Here is a 19,580-nt window from a genome sequence, read left to right on the forward strand (position 1 = left end):
CTTACAGCCTATTGTTTGACCCCTAATATCTTCGCACATCTAGGAGGATTGTGAGAATGTCTTGTTGCTGGTGGTACTATGGAAGAGACTGCAAGATGAGAACGAGCCCCAGCGAAGGACGAGGCCCTGGCGGCCGCCTTAATCCCCTGCGAACTAGCAGGGTTTGAAACCTGCGAAATTGAAACAAGTGCAACAAAAGCCGCTGGCATCTCCATGCTAGATGGCACTGACACTTCAGTAGAAGCAGGAGGAATTGTGTTAACTACCGCATAGGATGGCTTGGGGGCCAAAGGATTCAAGGTAGGCTTGCCTTTGCGGGCAACAGTAACCCTTTCTTCTTTTTTTCCTTCGACCTGTTTGACAAGCGTCGCTTTAGGCTGGGGTTTGACCCTAGGCGTAGCCAAAGGGAAATCCCTAATCTTGTGTTCTACAAAATCGCACCTATAACAGGTGTTAGGTAGGTTCAAGTAAACCACCTTTTGTACGAAGATTTGAGCGCCAATCTGGATTTCCACAAAGTCCTTGAGATCTTTAGAAAGATCAACTTCAATGCAAACACGCCGCTGAGGGCGAGCATTAAAAAATTTCTCTGGCTCTTTGGTAACAACTTTTCCAAGGGCTTGGGCAATAGACTCAATAAAAGGCTAGCAAGGCAAGGGTAGACCTCGAAATTCAACCCAAACAGGAACCCTAAGCTTTTTATCATCCAAGACAGAGAAGTCTTGGGACCATTTCTGAAAAACAAGTAGAGAGGAATGCACAGACCAAGGGTCGTTGGTAAAAACCACGTCTGCTTGTGATGGGTTAGGAAAGAGAAATTAAAAAAAACCTTTGGTAAGGTTTTGCATAGCGTCAAGGCAGACTCCATGAGGAGTCCAACTTTTGTTGACCCATTCTCTGAGCATAGCTTCAAGGGGAGTCCTACCAACAAAATACCCTATCAAGGTATGTTGTTCTAACCAATCACATGCAGCATCAAATTCTTGCAAAGGAAGGACAATATCAGGATTACCTCATGGAAAACCTTTGGGACAAACTTCCGCGGGTGTCTGTTCAATAGCGGTGCTATGGCAGTCTAAAGCAACAGCATAAACACCAAAAACAACTGGTTCACCGCTGGCTGAAGCCATTATATCCTAACCTAAAGCTCCCCCAGTAAATGCGGTATGCCAAGTGCTGACAGAAAGGGAGTGCAAGCGAAGGGCCATATGCAAAAAAAAATTGAAATTTCGCATGAAGCAAAAAAACCCTAGCAGAGCAAAAATTCTATATCTGTGTTCTATTTTGAAATAACAATCATCAGAAACACATACTCCAAAATAACGTTGAGTTCCTTTTCCTGGCAAACGTCCACAGCCATGAGGTTTCTGAAGATCAAGCCTGCGGCATCAGAAACCCATATCATAGGCAAAAACAGAGTCTTTTCCTTTTTGTCAAAGCGGAGGGAATGGGCATATGGGACTCCCTTGTACGATCTAAGTTTCATTCCATTATTGTACAAGTCTGTTGCAGAAGCCATCAGGTATTGATAATGATACTCTTTCTTACGTTTATGAGCTGAGCCTCGCTTATGAGGATGATGATTCAGAAGACGATGGTGATGGCGATGATGAACATGGTTGTCCTTTGCCCCTAGTATTGTAATACCAACACCTTCTATCTTTTCTCCTTCATGGATTGTCTCTGACTCATGCACAATGAAATAAAACCCCAAAATGTGTTTGTACTCGTGTAGATCCTTGTACTTTAAGTTGAGGGGTTCTCTCAATTTGGCCTTGCGCTCTTTATGCTCATCCCCTGTTTCCCCTATTGTTTGCTGCAGAGCATATTCTGAGCAGCTCTGTCCTCGCCATTTCTTCTGTTAATTTGACCTCCATTTCCAATAGTCCAAGAACGAGGACTATGGGTACCTGATTTTCAAGCAATAGAAGATCAGTCAAGATATCGAATTAACAAAAGCGGACCCTGTTCCTATTAAAAATAGGATCAAGATTCCATTGTGAATCGCCATTGATGTTCCATTGTGACTCATCGCTAAGAAGCTTAAGAGTCTCCAGAATGAAGCATCCGTCCAGAGTGAAGAGCCCAACAAGGATTTCCTCTTCGCACTCTCTTGTTCCTTCGTAGCTGTCTGTAATATCTAGAAGCAAGCTCTGCACTTTTTCCACTAGAAAGTGGGCGTGCTGCTAGTTAGGTGGAAGCTGACATTCTGTGATAGAAAAGGCCCAGAGAGACCACTCGAGGCTTGTATGCTTCTTTGTTTAAGTCCTTGAGATAGTTGGGTACTCTGTTTATCGACACAAAAGAAAGCTTTCTTGACTTATGATCTACCTCGTCATCTTCCACCTTGTGAAATTCAAACCTGATCTTCACATCATCAAACCATGAGTAACATTGTTCTGTATCTACAATCTCTATTTCGGAATCTTTCCCACACTGTTTCTTGTTCTTTTCTACCTTTTTCATTTGCCCAAACCCTGGCAATGAAAAAGAAATAGTTTACAGTGATTCTAGATGTTAAAGACCAAAATCTAAGCTGGGATTTCATAATGGTTGATTTATAAAATATTTCAGTTTCTTAAGAAAAATAGACTTTTACAGTTATTATTTTTATAATTCTAGATAAGATTGAGTATGCGTTTATTAGCATCAATATTTTTGGCCATATTCAATGATCTATCATCAATTTTGAGTAAGATTGTGTGTCAGTTTATCAGCATCAACATTTCCAATCATATTCAATAATCCAGCAGCAAAATACTGATGATATTTTGATGATGGATTATTGAGTATGATCCAAAAAGTTGATGTTAATAAACTCACACTGATGATGGATCATTGAATATGATCCATGTGTTGATACTAATAAACTCACACACAATTACTAATGATGAATTATTGAGTAATATCCAAAATATTGATGCTAATAAACTCACACAATATCCTGGCAAGAAATTGGGATTATTGGAAAATACATATTTCATAAATTTTATGAAGTGTTTTAGATGTTTTAAAACCTTTTGAAGAAGTTTTTAACGTAATTAGAGAAGAAAAAGTTTTAAAAGATTAATCTTGTAGACTAATTAATCTGGTGCATGTTGGTTCACTCTTTTTAATATTTTAATTTTATAATAAATATTATCAAGGTTAAGCACGTTGGGCAATAAGGTAGATTGCTGGGAGAATCTTTTTTTAAAATTATTTGTCATGTTCTACTTAACAAGTAATAAATAGTTAGAAATAAAAAATGTTATTGACAAAATTAGTATTTTTGAAATGCTGACACGTTGGGACAGTTACAAACCTCCCAACAACTGAAATATGCAGGCCTGAACTATAAGAACTACTATTTTTCATGATAGGATTTCAACTAATCTTGTAGCAATTTTTTGTTCGCTTCATGTCATCTATTTCTAAAAAATTGAACTAGAAGCATTCTTTAAGACATTACATTTAATTTGTCTTCTTAGAAAACCACAATATGAAAAAGAAGAATTAATAAAAACTTCAAAAAAAAATTCCAAAATGTTTATGTTTAATTGAAGATCTAGATCCCCTATTGGATGAGATGTGAGAAATTATTGTTTTACTACTTCACCTACAAAAATTTAGTGACATACAAGTAAATCTTTCACTAATTACCCTAATAAAAGGAGAATTTCTATAACATGTTGTAACATTTTAGTAGTGTCCTTTTAATATTGCATTTCCTTTTAATATTTCAAATTCTAGTTCTATAACCTCATCTTCTCATTTAATTACATGAATTTTATCATTGGACAACAAATATTTTAACAATTTATAAATATTTTGTTCATATAAACATATATAAACATAAACATCATAGCTAAAAGTTTCTGATTAGATGTCTCATTCAAAATTGAACTTGGGTGTCACCACTAGCAACTCATAACACCACAAGAAAATTATCTCTTGAAGTTCTAGATCTTGGCATTTCATTCTTTCCTTAGGAAAATTCTCATATTGTATCAAGCTTGACGTAGATTCTTACATGGTATCAGAGTCAAAGAGGCATTCATTGCATAGCCATCGAGTAGTGTTTTGCTTCATCTTTTGGAGGGTTGTGATTTAAATTTAGCACTACAACATTTGGGGTCAAATTGCAATGGCAATTTGTGATGATGGTGTAATTTGTGGGTGATTTTTATTTTATTTTTGTAATTGTCCTTGATGCCATCACAATATCAACATTGGCATCATAATTGTAACGTCAGTGTGATTATAAAAAAAATACAACATTAATCATTCCTCATTTTTTTTATTGATTGTGGAGATCTATGCATGAAAGAGGGTAGAGATCTTCAAACGAGGGTAGAGAGCTTTGAACATTGGTGGAGATTTCATTGTTGTGCCCATGTGATCACTACATTTTGTTGTTGTGCCCTTTTGATCATTGCATTTCATTGTTGTGCCCTTGTGATCACTGTATTTCATTGTCGTGCCCTTGTGATCTCTTCATTTTGTTGGCATGCCCTCATTAGAGATCAATGGACATCTAGGATTTTTTTTTCATGCCCTTATGATTACTACATTTCATTGTCTTTCCCTTGTGATCTCTACATTTCTTTGTCGTGTCTTTGCTCTATGATTTCATTTCCATGTCATGCCCTTGTGATCTTGGTGCCCTTGCTCTGCGATTTTCTTCCAGGGGAGAAGAGGTACCTATGTAAATGTTCTTTTATTTTCCTTCTAAACATGTATCTCTTTATATTCCCCCCAACAGTTGATTAGAGAAGCCTCTCTTTATGTATATGTATGTGTACATATATACATACACACACATACATGTGTGGGTCTATATATGTATATATAGAGAAGCTTCAAATTGTGTATATGTATGCTTATACATACATACATACACATATGTGTCTGTCTATATATGTATGTATATAGAGAGATCTTTTTTAAGCTTCTTATTACATCTTAGCACAAAAAAAAATTCGATCTAGTTGCATACATATTCCAAAATCTAAATAATAAAATAATAAAACTCACTCAATCCATGCTGAGTGACTTACCTCAAAATGTGTGTGTATGTATGTATGTATGTATGCATGTATATAGAGAGATTTTTTTTAAGCTTCTTATTACATCTTAGCACAAGAAAAAAATTGATCCAGTTGAATACATATTCCAAAATCTAAATAATAAAATAATAAAGCTCACTCAATCCGTGCTAAGTGACTTACCTCAAAATCCTACACATAAATAATGTAGACCATGAAAGATGGGTAGAGTTTGCAAGAAATTTACAAAAACATATCATAAGACATAATTTTAGAAAGAAACAAGCCATAGCCCAATTAAATTGGTGTAGTTATTGATTAGCTCGGTTGATTATAATTTCCTGTAGAACTATCATCAGATTAGGTACAATGAAATGAACAATTAGCTATTCCCAGCTAGAAGGATTAAATACAATTTTATAAGGTGATAAAATTGCACACATTACCATACGTATTGACATATCAAACCTTTTATTTCAAACATCAACAAGAGATGATCCTCAAGAATCAAAATATTTAGAAACACAAGCTACAAAAGAAGACCTTCTACAGAACATTGTTGAAACACAATCCTCCTTTGTGGCTAATCTTCCACCCACTTCTATATAGGTTTTAGAGGTGTTCTCATTACTCCATTTAAACAAATAATGTCCCCAAAAAATAAAATTGAAAACTATTTCACCAATCCCCATAAATGAGTATAACATTGAAGGACTATTTGTAATGGTATTTCCAACTCTCTTTTTGAAGGGGACTGTAAACTTCAAGTAACATCATGTGAAGGAAATAAAAATCAATTAATATGCTATCCATCTCATTAGATACCATGATAATAGATTTGGTCAACACCCACATTTTAGATACTTCTTATTGAACTTACTTATGAGGCATCAAAGTCAAGTGACAACCTTAATTTTTGTACAATGTCAAACAAATGACTCCTTACCCACAATTATTGGTATGCTCATACAAAGACTAAAGGATTTTCTAGATGACAAACTAGCAAATTAATTGATGCAATTCACATTAAAAATAAAAGCAACGCAATCCTTTCTAGAATGAAAGAATAATGGAGCTATCTAACATGGTTATTCAACTAGGTTGTCCAATGCTATTGTTTACTCTTAATGCAACAGATACAAAATGGATAGAACTACACAATGTAATGCCTTCAAAAACTCCATCAGATCATTCTACAGCTACTAAATGGAAGTTACAAAATATAATTGTGAACTTGTATCTTACAACACTATAGATGCATCATAGATTTATTGCATTTCGTGAAGAGGTCCTCAAGAAACTACTACAAGTAACTGATGTAGTTTTCTATGGTGGAAACTATAGTTTACAGGTTACTGGTATAGGTAAAAAGTTAAATGACATGTTTACATATCATTTTAGTTATTCTTAAATTACATACTAATTTTTGTTTCTACATAGGTATGAATGACAACACAGAGGTTCTAAACACATTCATGGCTTTGTTTGGCTAGCTAGAGCACTAATTTCAACAAACTAGACTTGAGGAATCAATAATAAGTAGAAAGTGCAACTGAGTATATTGATAGGCCCAAGGAGCACTAACAATAGGAGTCAAAAATTTTATCGAGTAACAACAGAGGACCCTTGCTTGATGGAAACAAATAATATATTGACAAATAACCCTCTCAATGATTACACTAAATTACTCAATCATGTCCAGGAACATACTAAATGCACCCCTCAAACATGTCTTCAAAGGAAGAAAACAACTATGGTATGTTGGTATAAAGAACCATGGGCCTTACATGAAAAATCAAACATCACTTTTGCAGAAAATGGCCAACCCAAACATAACCAAGCTGGAAATGAAAAACACCTAAACCTACACAACCCATCAATTTTGTCCATCTGGAGAGTCAAAGTAGACTGCCAACCTATTATTTCACTCAATGCAGTACTGAATCACATTGCAAATATATGCTGCCAAAGTAGGGCAAAAGTCTAAAACATATCATTCAATGTTATCTCATATTTCCACCACTTTTCCATATGATACACCAGCAACGAATTCTTTTTAAAAAATGTTAATTGGCCTATTTGTTGAACAAGACATCGGTGCACAAGAGACCTCCCACATCTTACTCAAATTGTCCCTTTCCATCAGTATCCAAACATTTGTTTCTCTTTTAGTCCATAAAATAGTTATAGATCATATTTCCATCTCCCCTAAAACCGTAAATATGTTTCCAAACCATATCAACATATACATTTCTCAACTCCCACATCTTGACACAATATCACTTCTAGAGGCAACTCAAAAATGGTCTTACAAATCATCACGCAAAAATAACAATGGAAAGAATGTCTAAAGAAGGCAATTTTTTGAGTCTCTCCAAGATTCAACACTATCCCACCTATGCATGAAAAAGCATATTCTACATTTCATTGGACATAATTAATGTTATACTATCCATTTAGAAACATTGAACACGATTTGGTGAAATTAGATGAATAAGTGATACACAATTGGGAAAGATTTAAAACCATATATACTCCATGGTATGTAAACTAAACATATGTACCAAAAGAAGTAGATGATGATCCAAAAAGTCTAGTTAGAGAGCCAAACAATATAGAGGAAGACGTGTGAAGAATGGAAACTTCTTTCTAGTCTACAACCAGGAGACCATATTCATGTAGAATTCATGGACATGTTAGGCTGACGTAGCATAGACATCAACCATAATTCAGAAGAATGTGAAGTCATCCCATTAGAAGAATTTATAGCTACTTCCTTTATTAACTCCAAACATCATTCATTTATGCTAATACAATAGCAAACAAAAATTTGGAAAGCACACTAGCACCTGAGCATAAAAAAGTAAATGACATAGTTGGTTCACATGCATATGAAAACACATCCAACACCCCATTGCAAATAATTGTTCAAGGAACAGTTGGAATAGGAAAATCACACTTGGTTAGTTGCATCAAGGAAACGTAACAAAATCAATTCAAAATGGACAGAAAAACTTCTTCTCCTTACACCAACATGTTTAGCAACATTCAATATTCAAGAATCCATAATTCATTCTGCACTTCAAATACCAATCAAAGAAATGCTACCACTACAAGGGAAAACACTTGCAACATTCAAACAATCAATACAATTTATATGGTATATTCTAATAGATGAAATGAACTTCATTAGGCCAAAGCTATTGAAAAAAATTGATAGACAATTACGGGAAGCATTTCCATGTCAAAACAACATCCCATTTGGAGGGAAATCTATGCTACTATTTAGTGATTTAGGGAAATTACCACCAGTAAAAGATATTCCAATATATGTGTCAACATGATATGGGGGAACACTATGGCACAACTTCAATATAGTTATACATTTGAAGAAAATATTTCATCAAGATGGACAAGATGGAGCTCAAATAAGGTTGTGTAACCTTCGCTCAAACCTATGAAATGCACAACCAACAACTGAGGATTGGAAAATATTGATGTCAAGATCACAATCCCCAATGACCACTGAAGAGTGACATATTTTTTTACAATATTTACAATTATTTGCCACAAATGAAATGGTTTTATTATATACCAAACAAATACTATTAGGTAGAACCAAGCCAATAGCCCTTTGCATAGAAGAACAACTAAAAGGTTCAAAAATTTCAAATCCAGAAGATGAAAAACTACAATCAAAGATACTTCTATCTATTGGGAAAGAAGTTATGCTATCCTCCAATTTGTGGTTTGACACAAGACTAGTCAGTGGTGCACTTGGCCAAGTAACAACAATTGTTTACAAAAAAGATGAAATGCCACCACAATTTCCCTTATTTGTTGTTGTACACTTCAAAAACTATATTGGCCCACAATGGGACAATAATTAGCTACAAGATGTGCCAATAACTCCATTGAGTTGTTGAACTCAATGTGAAATACCACTAAAAATGACATGGGCATTGACCATACACAAAGCTCAAGGCCCTACTTTGCAATGTGCCACAATTGATATTGGAAACATTGACCGACAAATAATTACATTCACTATAATTTTAAGAGTTAAAGATATTGCCGACTTGCACATACACCCAATTTTTACATTTAACAGATATGCACATATGAGCACAAATCCATTTATAGCTTGGAGGATTGAGGAGGAGGGACTCTTGCAACAACTATTAGATCAAAAAGAACCTACATCAAGATAAAAGATAATTCCATCTATGCCAAATTAATTTATCCAATCTAAACAATTCATGCAAGCTGAGTAATATTACTTGTAGCCCATGTTATAAGGGCATTTCTAATGTCCCACCCACCTCCTCTAAGTTCACATTCCTATGTACATTCGGTAAGGATTGAGGGTTTTCTTGCTGCTTCTTTCCCTCATGAACCTTGACCCAGTGTTATTTATTAATATATCATGACTTCACATTTTAATAAATATAATATTTCCTTTTTAAGAAACAAGCATAAATCTACACCTAATCAGAATTAGAATATATACTTTGATGATTTTCATGTAAACTACATACTATGATTCTACACTACTTTGTTTTGATTTAGATATAGCCCACCTCAAGTTTAAACAACTACTTATTATACTTTGTCAAAAACTAAGCAATACTAAATCTTGTTGGGGCACAAAAAACAAGATTTCATTAATTTAAGTATACCATTTCTCTACTATAAGCACAATTATATTGACATACTTTTAACATACCATCAAATGTGCATGATTTCCAAAATTATTTATTACTAACACTTAATTACAATTGAGTCAATATTAATACCGAACTTATTTGGCATACCTATTGCACCCTTAAGGTGTGATTGCTAGTCAATATAATTATTACCCTTCATAAGTAGTATAACTCTAACATAAAGATTGATGTAAAGATTTTCTGGTTTATAGATTATATCATCTTCCATTGGGTGGCCACCCTGAAGTGATCAAGGCCAATATGAAGAGAGAGAGAAAACAATGATGTATCATGAACTAAATGTCACAACTTTGAGAGAAGAAACCAACTTATGGAAAGTGTTATATTGATACTGAAAAGCTATAAAAGAGAGCATTTATTTTCTTTAGGGATATCTATACTAGCATCTATCACCTCCAGTTCTAAGATGCTCGTTAAATTCTCACTTTTTTTTCTTCCTTATTTTAGTGGATATTCTATGTTTTGATGTTCTCTTAACCATCTCTATTTTCAAAAAAAATTCACTCAATCACATATAACCTTTCTTATCCAAGTAGCTTTTAAAATGATGCTTTTCACTTTCCTCTTTAGTATAAATTTAAAGTGTTAATTAGTTTTATCTTTTCATAATCATAAAAAAACTAATTTAGGTTAATCTTATTACCAGAATTAAGCTTTTTTTTAAGCTAAGAGTAAATAGCATGGATTGTTGTGATGTGGAGCCTAATTAAACTCAGAGGTTTATTTTGTGCAATTTTCTCCCCATATTATTTCTATGGGGGTTTTAGGACAGTGCCCCTATGGGGTCCTGGGGTAGTACCCCTATGTGATCCTTGTCACAATACAGGGTGGGTTTGAGGGGTAGCACCCCTAAAGCCAAAAATGACCTTATATTGTAAAAGTCATCAGCTGCTATTTTTCCTATTAGACAACTTATTCTAGCCCTAATTTTGTAAGTAGCAAAAGCTTGTAGAAAAAGGCTTAGGATTAGGGATTTCATAATATAATGGTGATATTGTAGCTTCTTGTGGTGGTATTGAGTAGTAATGGATTGTGGATTGTAATCACTAGATAATAATAATATTAGACTTGAGATTGGTGGATGTAGCCTAGGGATTAGATGAACCACATTAAAACATGGTGTCTTGTGTTCTCTTCTGTGTGATCTATTATTTTTTGATATTGGTTATATTTGTATCTAACTATTATTTATGTAAGATAATAATCCTAACATGGATTATGATTTCTTTTAAAATCATCATTGAAAAAATAATTATGGTGTTGCCCTGAGATTTATTTTCTTTGTAACTAAAACCGCACCTTCTATGATAGAAAATTGCATTTGAAACCAAAATAGATTATAAGCTATATTAAAAGTCAAATGCAAAAATTTTCATAGATGTTGATCTATCTTGTGACATATGAGTATGACTTCTTGCTTTTGATTTATCTGTGACCTATTTTGAGTGATTGTAAATGACCATCAATATTGAAAACTACAATGAGAATATAGAATCATATTGGGTGAAGTAATTCAACATTGAACTCCTTGTCTCAACTAACTTTATTATAATGAAAATGAGAAGAGGAAAAACTTTTTTCTATTTTATTGTTTGTTCTAATAGGTCGGGAGTTTCAGCCTTTCTAATATATTGGGATATTTTTTATTAAAAGAGGTAGGAAAAAGGGTCTTGAACCTGAGAACAACAAGAAAACAAAAGGTCTTATTTACTCTGGGTCATTACAACCAAGCAACATAGAAGACCATCTTTGACACAAACTACTAGAGACCCACCTCAAAAACAAAAATTAATGAAAAACCAATAAAGAACTACTAGTAAGAAAGTCAAACTTATTAGCCAAAATTTTGTTATTTATAAATTAAAAATAAGTCTAATAGTACTGATGATTAATATGATCTAGATCAAACATAAAAATATTTAAATTGTGTCCCAAAATTACAAGAAGGACCACATTCACTCATAAAAGAAAGTAAAACAAGTACATATCTAGTCAAAATTGATTAAAAAGGAAGCCAAGGCCTAGAGAAGCTAGGCCTAATTAATTTTCTCCCAATCCTTGACTAGGTACTTGAGATCCTTTGCCTAATTGTGAACATCCCCTACACTCTTCATCTCAACCCAAACATTGTCCTTCTTCATACAAGCTTTCTTAAGTTTTATATGCCCTATGATAGTTCGAAAGATGACCTTCCTCATAATTTCTTTTTGCCCTACATATAGTCAAAATGACCACTCCAAGCTTAATGTCAGTGATGACATTGTCAAACTTGTTGTTTAGAGATACACATTTTCATTGAGGACCTTGATTTGTTCTTCTAGGTACTTTTTCATTTTATCAACAATACTAACCTCAATAGTAACTATATTGGCTGGAGCTTTAATTTTTTCCTCAACTTGGTTGTTAGCATTGGGGGTATCAACATTAGGTCCAATCAAAACTTCAATATGAGCTTCCTAGGTCTCATGCTCTACCTCCTTTGAATCTTTGTCATCTGCTTCCACTTCAAATTCCTATTTTGCCTACTCATTGTTCTCTCAACTTTCTCTAGAGTTTCTTCAGCCTAAGTTTCATAGGTATCCTCATCATGTTTATCTTGGGTATCATCCCTATTAACATCCTTTTAATTTGTACCTTTATTAAACCTCAATCTTTTAGATCTCCTTTCCCTAGAGATATAGTCAATATAGTAGCCTTGAGCCCTCACCTTTTTTTCCCTTCTTCCCCATTAGACCCTTCCTAGTCATGTTCATCCACTTCAATAATTTCATTACATATTTTTATTTTCTGTGGTGTGCCAACTGGGCTAGTTTTAGAAGACGTGTTTTTGTGTTTAGCCAAGGTTTGACACAACAAGGAATCTTCCAAGGTTTAGGTTTTCCCCTTAGGGTTTTTGGGTTTTTTCTTCAGGTTCTTGGTTTTTCTATTAATAGCAGGAGGGATGTCTTGGTCATTTTCTTGCTCGATTTATTCAACAGCAACATAGTTCTTTGGAGGCTATGGAGGACTCTCTTTATAATAAGAAACCTACCATAACTCGAGTGATGAAAGAACACATGGTGGTACAAGGCAAAAATCAAGCCCTACTATATGGTGAATTATCCCCATTTTTTATACTATTAACAAGGGAAGAATATAGAAAAAAAGGGGTATCAATCTTTTCACCATGTCTTGCAATAATATATTGGGATGTTGATATGATGATATAGTTCTTAGGTAGATATATTTTCTTTATAGGAGTCATGACCAAGTGAACTATTTTTTCAGATTATTTATTTTATAGAATTGTGTTAGTATATATATATATATATATATATATATATATATATATATATATATATATATATATATATATATATATATATATATATATATATATATATATATATATATATATATATATATATATATATATATATATATATATATATATATATATATATATATATATGTATGTGCATGATCATGGTCAACCAAACTATGTCCTAGAGGCAATGAAAAATCAACACATCAGGGTTATGTCAACTTGACATACAATTTTAAAATTGTTATGAACTTTTAATCAAAAATTGTGAGAAAAGAATCTATAGGATATTGAATTTAGTTTTTGAAAGACTAGGCCTTATCTTAATAAATAAAAATTTGATTGGTCAAAATTTTCAATTTTAATGCAATAGTATAAAATTTATAAGAAAAAACATAAGTAGGCATATGTCTGACCACCTTAATCAAAATAAAATGATAATAGTTTCCTAATAAGATTCTAGATGTAAGGAGTATACCCATGTCTGGATGTGACACATATTTTTGGGTATTTTTATTCCAAATAAATAATTAATTATGAATTTTCTACTATAGTATTTTTGGAACAAAAAACTTGCATGTTTGACCACCTTTACTAATTCAAAACTTTACAAATTTTAATTTTTCTTTTATATTCTTTATAGTAGAAGAAGTATATAATGTGACACATATTTTGGATTTTAAAAATATTATACCATTTGAAAGTTATATTTATTTTTCAATATGTGTCAATCAACACTTTATGTATAACTCTATTAGAAAATGAATAATAATTACTTACTGAACTCATAATTTGACAAACATTACATTTATGTAAAGACAAGAACATTTGTTATAAACTTTCATTCTCATTCTAGACTTTGCTAAGATCCCAAAATGAAAGTCAACTCTACTCTCAATAGATAACCCTTGGGTTGATTCATCATTTTGTAATTATGGGCTTCATAGCTCATACACCTAAAATTGAGAGACTTCATTCTCTTGTCTCTTACAAGGTCTTTGACATTTTACATTTATATCAAATTCATTAATAGGTATTATACTTCAACTTCACTTCATGGATAATAAAATGATTTCAATGCCGACATCAATGTATGAATAAATATAAAAATATTGTGAATAAATCACATATACACCACATGTGTACAACATTTCTAACTCATCCATACATCAAATTTGTATAATGTGAATAACTCATTAATGTGTTGTATGTATATAATGTGACTTTCTTACAAATACATAGAATAAACATAATATAATTAATGAATACATCACATATGTAAAATGTTACTACGGCATGCATACATCATATTTATTCAACTTTTCCATCGAATTTTTTTGTAACGTATAGATAAATTGACTAGTTTGTGTGAGCATGTATATCACATGATGTATACAACATAAAATCAAAAAGTGAATAACTTGTATAGTATCACATTCATACATGGATAAAAGTTAGAAAATTGAAAAGTGAAATACTTGAATAGTATCACATGCATACATTGAGACAAGTCAGAAAAAAAGAGGAAGTGATTGCAAAATTATCACAAAAAAATCCTTCTCATTTACCACATTCACTAATGCATAGGTCTTCAATCTACTAAAAAGAGGAATATCAAAGCATCCTATACTAAATGATGGGTAATTTCATACTACTTATTTACATCATTGGAAAAGAAACAAGTGTAAAAATATAAAAGGCATAATATAGATATAGATATAGATAAATATGTGTGTGTGTGTGTGTGTGTGTGTGTGTGTGTGTGTAATATATATATGTATGTATATATGTATATATGTGTATATATATGTATCTATATCTATATCTATATCTATATCTACTAAAAAGAGGAATAGCAAGGCATTCCACAATAAATGACGGGTAATTTCATATTATTTATTTACATCATTGGAAAAGAAACAAGTGTAAAAACACAAAAGGCATTATATAGATATAGATATAGATACACACACACACATACATATACATACATACATACATATATACATACATAAATATACACATATATACATACATACATACATATGTATACATATATACATGTATGTAGATATATGTATATATACATATAGATATATGTATATGTAGATATACATATATGTACACACACATACATATATATATATATATATATATATATATATATATATATATATATATATATATATATATATATATATATATATAATGCAAATCGCCACACTATATAGTTCACTATAACATCATACTTAAGTACATTTTACCAAAACATATATGCTTCAGCATCTCATATTATAGTGTCAACCCCATATTTTTTTTTTTGGTTTTCTTCTAGCAATAATAACAACCAAGTATCACATAATGCTTGCAATCATAACCAACCAAATTATAGGTTTAATAACATACTTGAAATAGGCTCATTAGTAATATTTTCATTATATATTCAACAATTTTATGTCAATAGATTCCAACATCTATTATATCAGTACCATTAAAATTTAACCATTCATCATTTTGCTGCATTTTTTCCATTTCTATGGTTGATTTTCAGCCTTGCCCATTCATCAAATTTACTATATCTGCAAGTTTTGAAGTAGTTGTCCCTGCATAGAAAACATAAAGTTATTTGTCATACTTTATGACTTGCATTCCCTTATCAAATTTGTACTCCAATAGCTCTTTCAATATTTGACATGGTCCATAGTCCACTTTTAATTGAAATCTAAGTTATTAATTTTAAGGTTTAAATTTATATTTTATGTCTTTTGTTTATAAATATCACTTATAAAAAGTCAATTATGCATTTATAAAAGTTTAATTTTTTTTAATGTTTAAGATCATAATTATTATTATGTAATAATATTATAAATAGATTATAAAAGATTTAATTAATTGTTTTAAAAAATGTAATATTTTTTGATTAATATAAATTAGTATTGTAATAGATTTAAATTTTTTATTGTATTTTTTATAATATATTACAAGTGATTAGTTTACATTCTCGACTCTTCCATGAACCACATAGAGCCCAAAGAGATATGATTTGTGGAAATACCTCATAGAACTCACAAGATTTGTCAAATACATCGATTTCCTTATTTCTATCACTATCTCAAATCAAGCTATTTATCTTAGAAATAATAATATTCTCCTCCTTAATTAATACTTTTCTAGGATGAATGCATTAACATTTTAAAGAAATAATCATTTTATTTTCCTTTTTAATATTTACTTGGTTAAATACCTCCACATTTGTGTTAGGGAATGAGAAGGAGAGATAAACTAGATGTAGAAAGGAATAAATAGGGAAATGTGTAGCCAGGGGGAGATATAGTAATAGAGAGGAATGGAGAGATCATAGCGAGAGAGGGATATAAGGAAAGATGGGGGATTAAATATAAACATGTGGAAATTTAAAGGTTTATCAAGGGGTGATGGAGATATATAAATGGATAGAGAGAGGGAAATGGGGAGAGAGAGGGGGACAAAATACTTAATCATTCCACACTAAAGTGCAATTAGTAGTTTTTCCTCTTAATAGAGTCAATTGATCAAATGATAAGGAAAAATATCAAGTCCAGAAATTTTCAACTTATTTATTACATATTATAATAACAAATTATTATTTATAGAATTTCATTTTTGTCATACCAATAAGGGAAAAAATGACTTTTCCCTCTAGAAATAGAACCAAGATTCGTCTTAGACAAAGACTTAACTTACATTGTGTTCTCAAATTTAGAAAGAAAAAAAAAATTTGTTGTTTGTGTTATACTCAGACAAATTGCATTAAAGACAAAATAAGATGATTGCTTAAACACAGTAATATTTTTAGTTATTTTCTACACAAAATATCATGAAAATTAGTCTATCTTCTTGATAGACAAAGACTTGACTTACATCCTGTTGTCAAGCGTGGAAGCTTTCAAAAAAGATGATTATCCCCCGTCTTTCTATGCACAAACGCATTCCTCACGTAGATAGTCCTTTTGGAAACCCAACTTGATCGCTCTAGGGAGTGGCATTGTACGCTGTCAAATCATAAGTCGTCTTATTCACCATTGACGCGTATCGTTCGATTGACAGTTTGGAAGTCCTCGAGCGTAGAAAATTTGAAAATCTTGGATGGTTGGAGAAAATTGTAAAGGGAATTGCACAAGGTTAGCCTATTTGTTTTCTATTTATATTGAAAAGATACAATTCGCACTTCCATCGAAATGGTGATAAAGCATTTGGTCTTAGCAATTGCTATCTTTGTTGCACTAAATAATTGCATTTCATTTGCATTAGATGGTGGGGATACGCTTCACCGGGAGGATTCTCTCGCTGGAAATGAGACCTTAATATCAAAGAATAGCACATTTGAATTGGGCTTTTTCAGTCCAAATGGAACGAATAATTGGTATGTTGGCATCTGGTACTCAGGAGTGTCTCCCAAGGTCATAGTTTGGGTGGCCAACAGAGACAATCTCGTCAAAGGCGTAGCCGGTGCTCTGAAATTTTCAAGCCACGATCATCTCAGATTGTTTGATGGCAAGGGCCGGTCAGTGTGGTCCAGTAATAATTGTCTAAAAGGATCGCGGGCAGTGATAATGGACCCTCGCAATTTCAATATTTTCGGTCACGGCCACAACAAGTCTGAGATTGTTTGGGAGAGTTTCGCTCATCCAGCAAATACATTTTTGCCTGGCATGAAGTTGTGGAAAGGAACGATGGTCACTTTGTGGAAGAGTTCTACGGATCCTGCAACTGGGCTCTTCTCTTGTGGAAAGGACATCAACCCGGGAAAGACGCGGGTGCTACTGTTCTATAACAACACTGTTCCATACTGGTCCACCGGAGAGTGGACTGGAAATTATTTCTTCAAGGTTCTGGAGAATTACGCTCCAAAGAGATTCGAAGAGTCTTGTGTGGAGGTTTCTCCTTCAAAAATATATGTCAGTTTCACCATATTTCCTTTATTCGATACCATCACAGGATGGTTCCAGTTAGACGAGAATGGCGAAATACACCTCTATTACTTGAGGGATGATGGTAGTTGGATTCAGGGATGGTCTTCATACCAAGGTCAGTGCAGTCAGTACGATATCTGTGGGGCGTATGGGCTGTGTAATTTGATTGTTGAGTGTAGTTGCATTGAATGTTTCAAACCCAAGAATAAGACTCGGGGTGTTTTGTCAAATGGTTGTGCTCGGCCAAAACCCCTCAACTACACCACCACCAGCTTCCTCGAAACAAGGAACAGATCCTTGCCCGATGAAGGAGCTATCCTCATCAACAACAAGCCAACAGAGCAAGGCTGTAGGATAGCTAGTCTCAACAATTGCTCCTGCACAGCCTTTGCTTTCGTAGTTTCTGATCTAGTACCAGTCTGTAGATTGTGGTTCGGAGAATTATTCAAAATGCGTGTTTTGTCTAACAATGAGTCCATCTTCATCAGGTTCACAGCTTCTGAGCTGCTGCAGTCGACGTCAGTGAGAAGCAGGAAAGTACCTGTGCTTCTTATTTTACTTCCTTCTGCCAGAACTTTCTCTATTGTTTTTGCACTCCTAGTGACTGCACTTTTTCTGTGGAAACGTCGAAGACTACAAAAGAAGAGAAGCATAGAAGAGGAGGTGCCAATCATGCTCAAAGTATTCAGTTATAAAGAGCTGCAGATTGCAATCGGGAATTTCAAGCATAAGCTGGGAAGTGAAGCATTCTGTTCGGTGTTAGAAGGAACATTGCCAGATAGCAAGCATGTGGCAGTTAAGAGATTAGAGGGTTGTGCAGGAGCAGAGAAGCAATTCCGTCAAGAAATAAGTACCGTGGGTATTCTACAACATGTTAATTTGGTAACGCTGTATGGGTTCTGCGTAGAAGGCACTCACAGGCTGTTCTTATATGCCTACATGCCCAACAGCTCTCTCAATTCATTCCTCTTCCGTAAAGAGGAAGAAGCAGAGAAGGTGCTGGATTGGACGACCCGGTTTAAGATTGCACTGGGTACTGCACGAGGATTAGTTTATCTGCATGAGAAATGCAGGGATCAGATCATCCACTGCGATGTCAAGCCTGAAAACATTCTTCTGGATGATGATTTCAGCCTCAAGATAGCCGATTTTGGGCTGGCAAAGGTGTTGGGGAGAGATTTTAGCTGTGTATTGACAACCACGAGAGGGACCCGAGGGTACTTGGCACCTGAGTGGATCACGGGGCTCCCAATCACTCCAAAAGTAGATGTATATAGTTTTGGTGTGGCATTGTTGGAAATTATATCCGGTCGTAGAAATCTGGATTTAAGGGTGGAGGAGAGCAGGTTGTACTTTCCTCCTTCGGCTTCATTGCAAATTCAGAGAGGAAACATAATGGGTCTTGTGGATGTAAGAATAGCTAGTGATGCAGATATGGAGGAGGTAAGAAGAGCTGTTGTGGTTGGGGAACTATGTATTCAAGATGATGAGAATGTGAGGCCGAGCATGGGAGAAGTGGTGAAGATATTGGAAGGGAGAATGGAGACTCCTGCGGCACAAACTCCAAGGA

At 33.5% G+C, this 19,580-nt stretch overlaps 1 pseudogene; it reads right to left on the minus strand.

Moving 5' to 3' along the window:
* The window catches only part of LOC149536650 (putative UPF0481 protein At3g02645), a 34,454-nt pseudogene that overhangs the window by 8,351 nt on the left and 6,523 nt on the right, over window positions 1-19,580 (minus strand).

Source organism: Cupressus sempervirens, chromosome 10 (assembly GCF_028749045.1).
Source record: "Cupressus sempervirens isolate cs-2001-9-10 chromosome 10, ASM2874904v1, whole genome shotgun sequence".
Taxonomy (NCBI): Eukaryota; Viridiplantae; Streptophyta; class Pinopsida; order Cupressales; family Cupressaceae; genus Cupressus; species Cupressus sempervirens.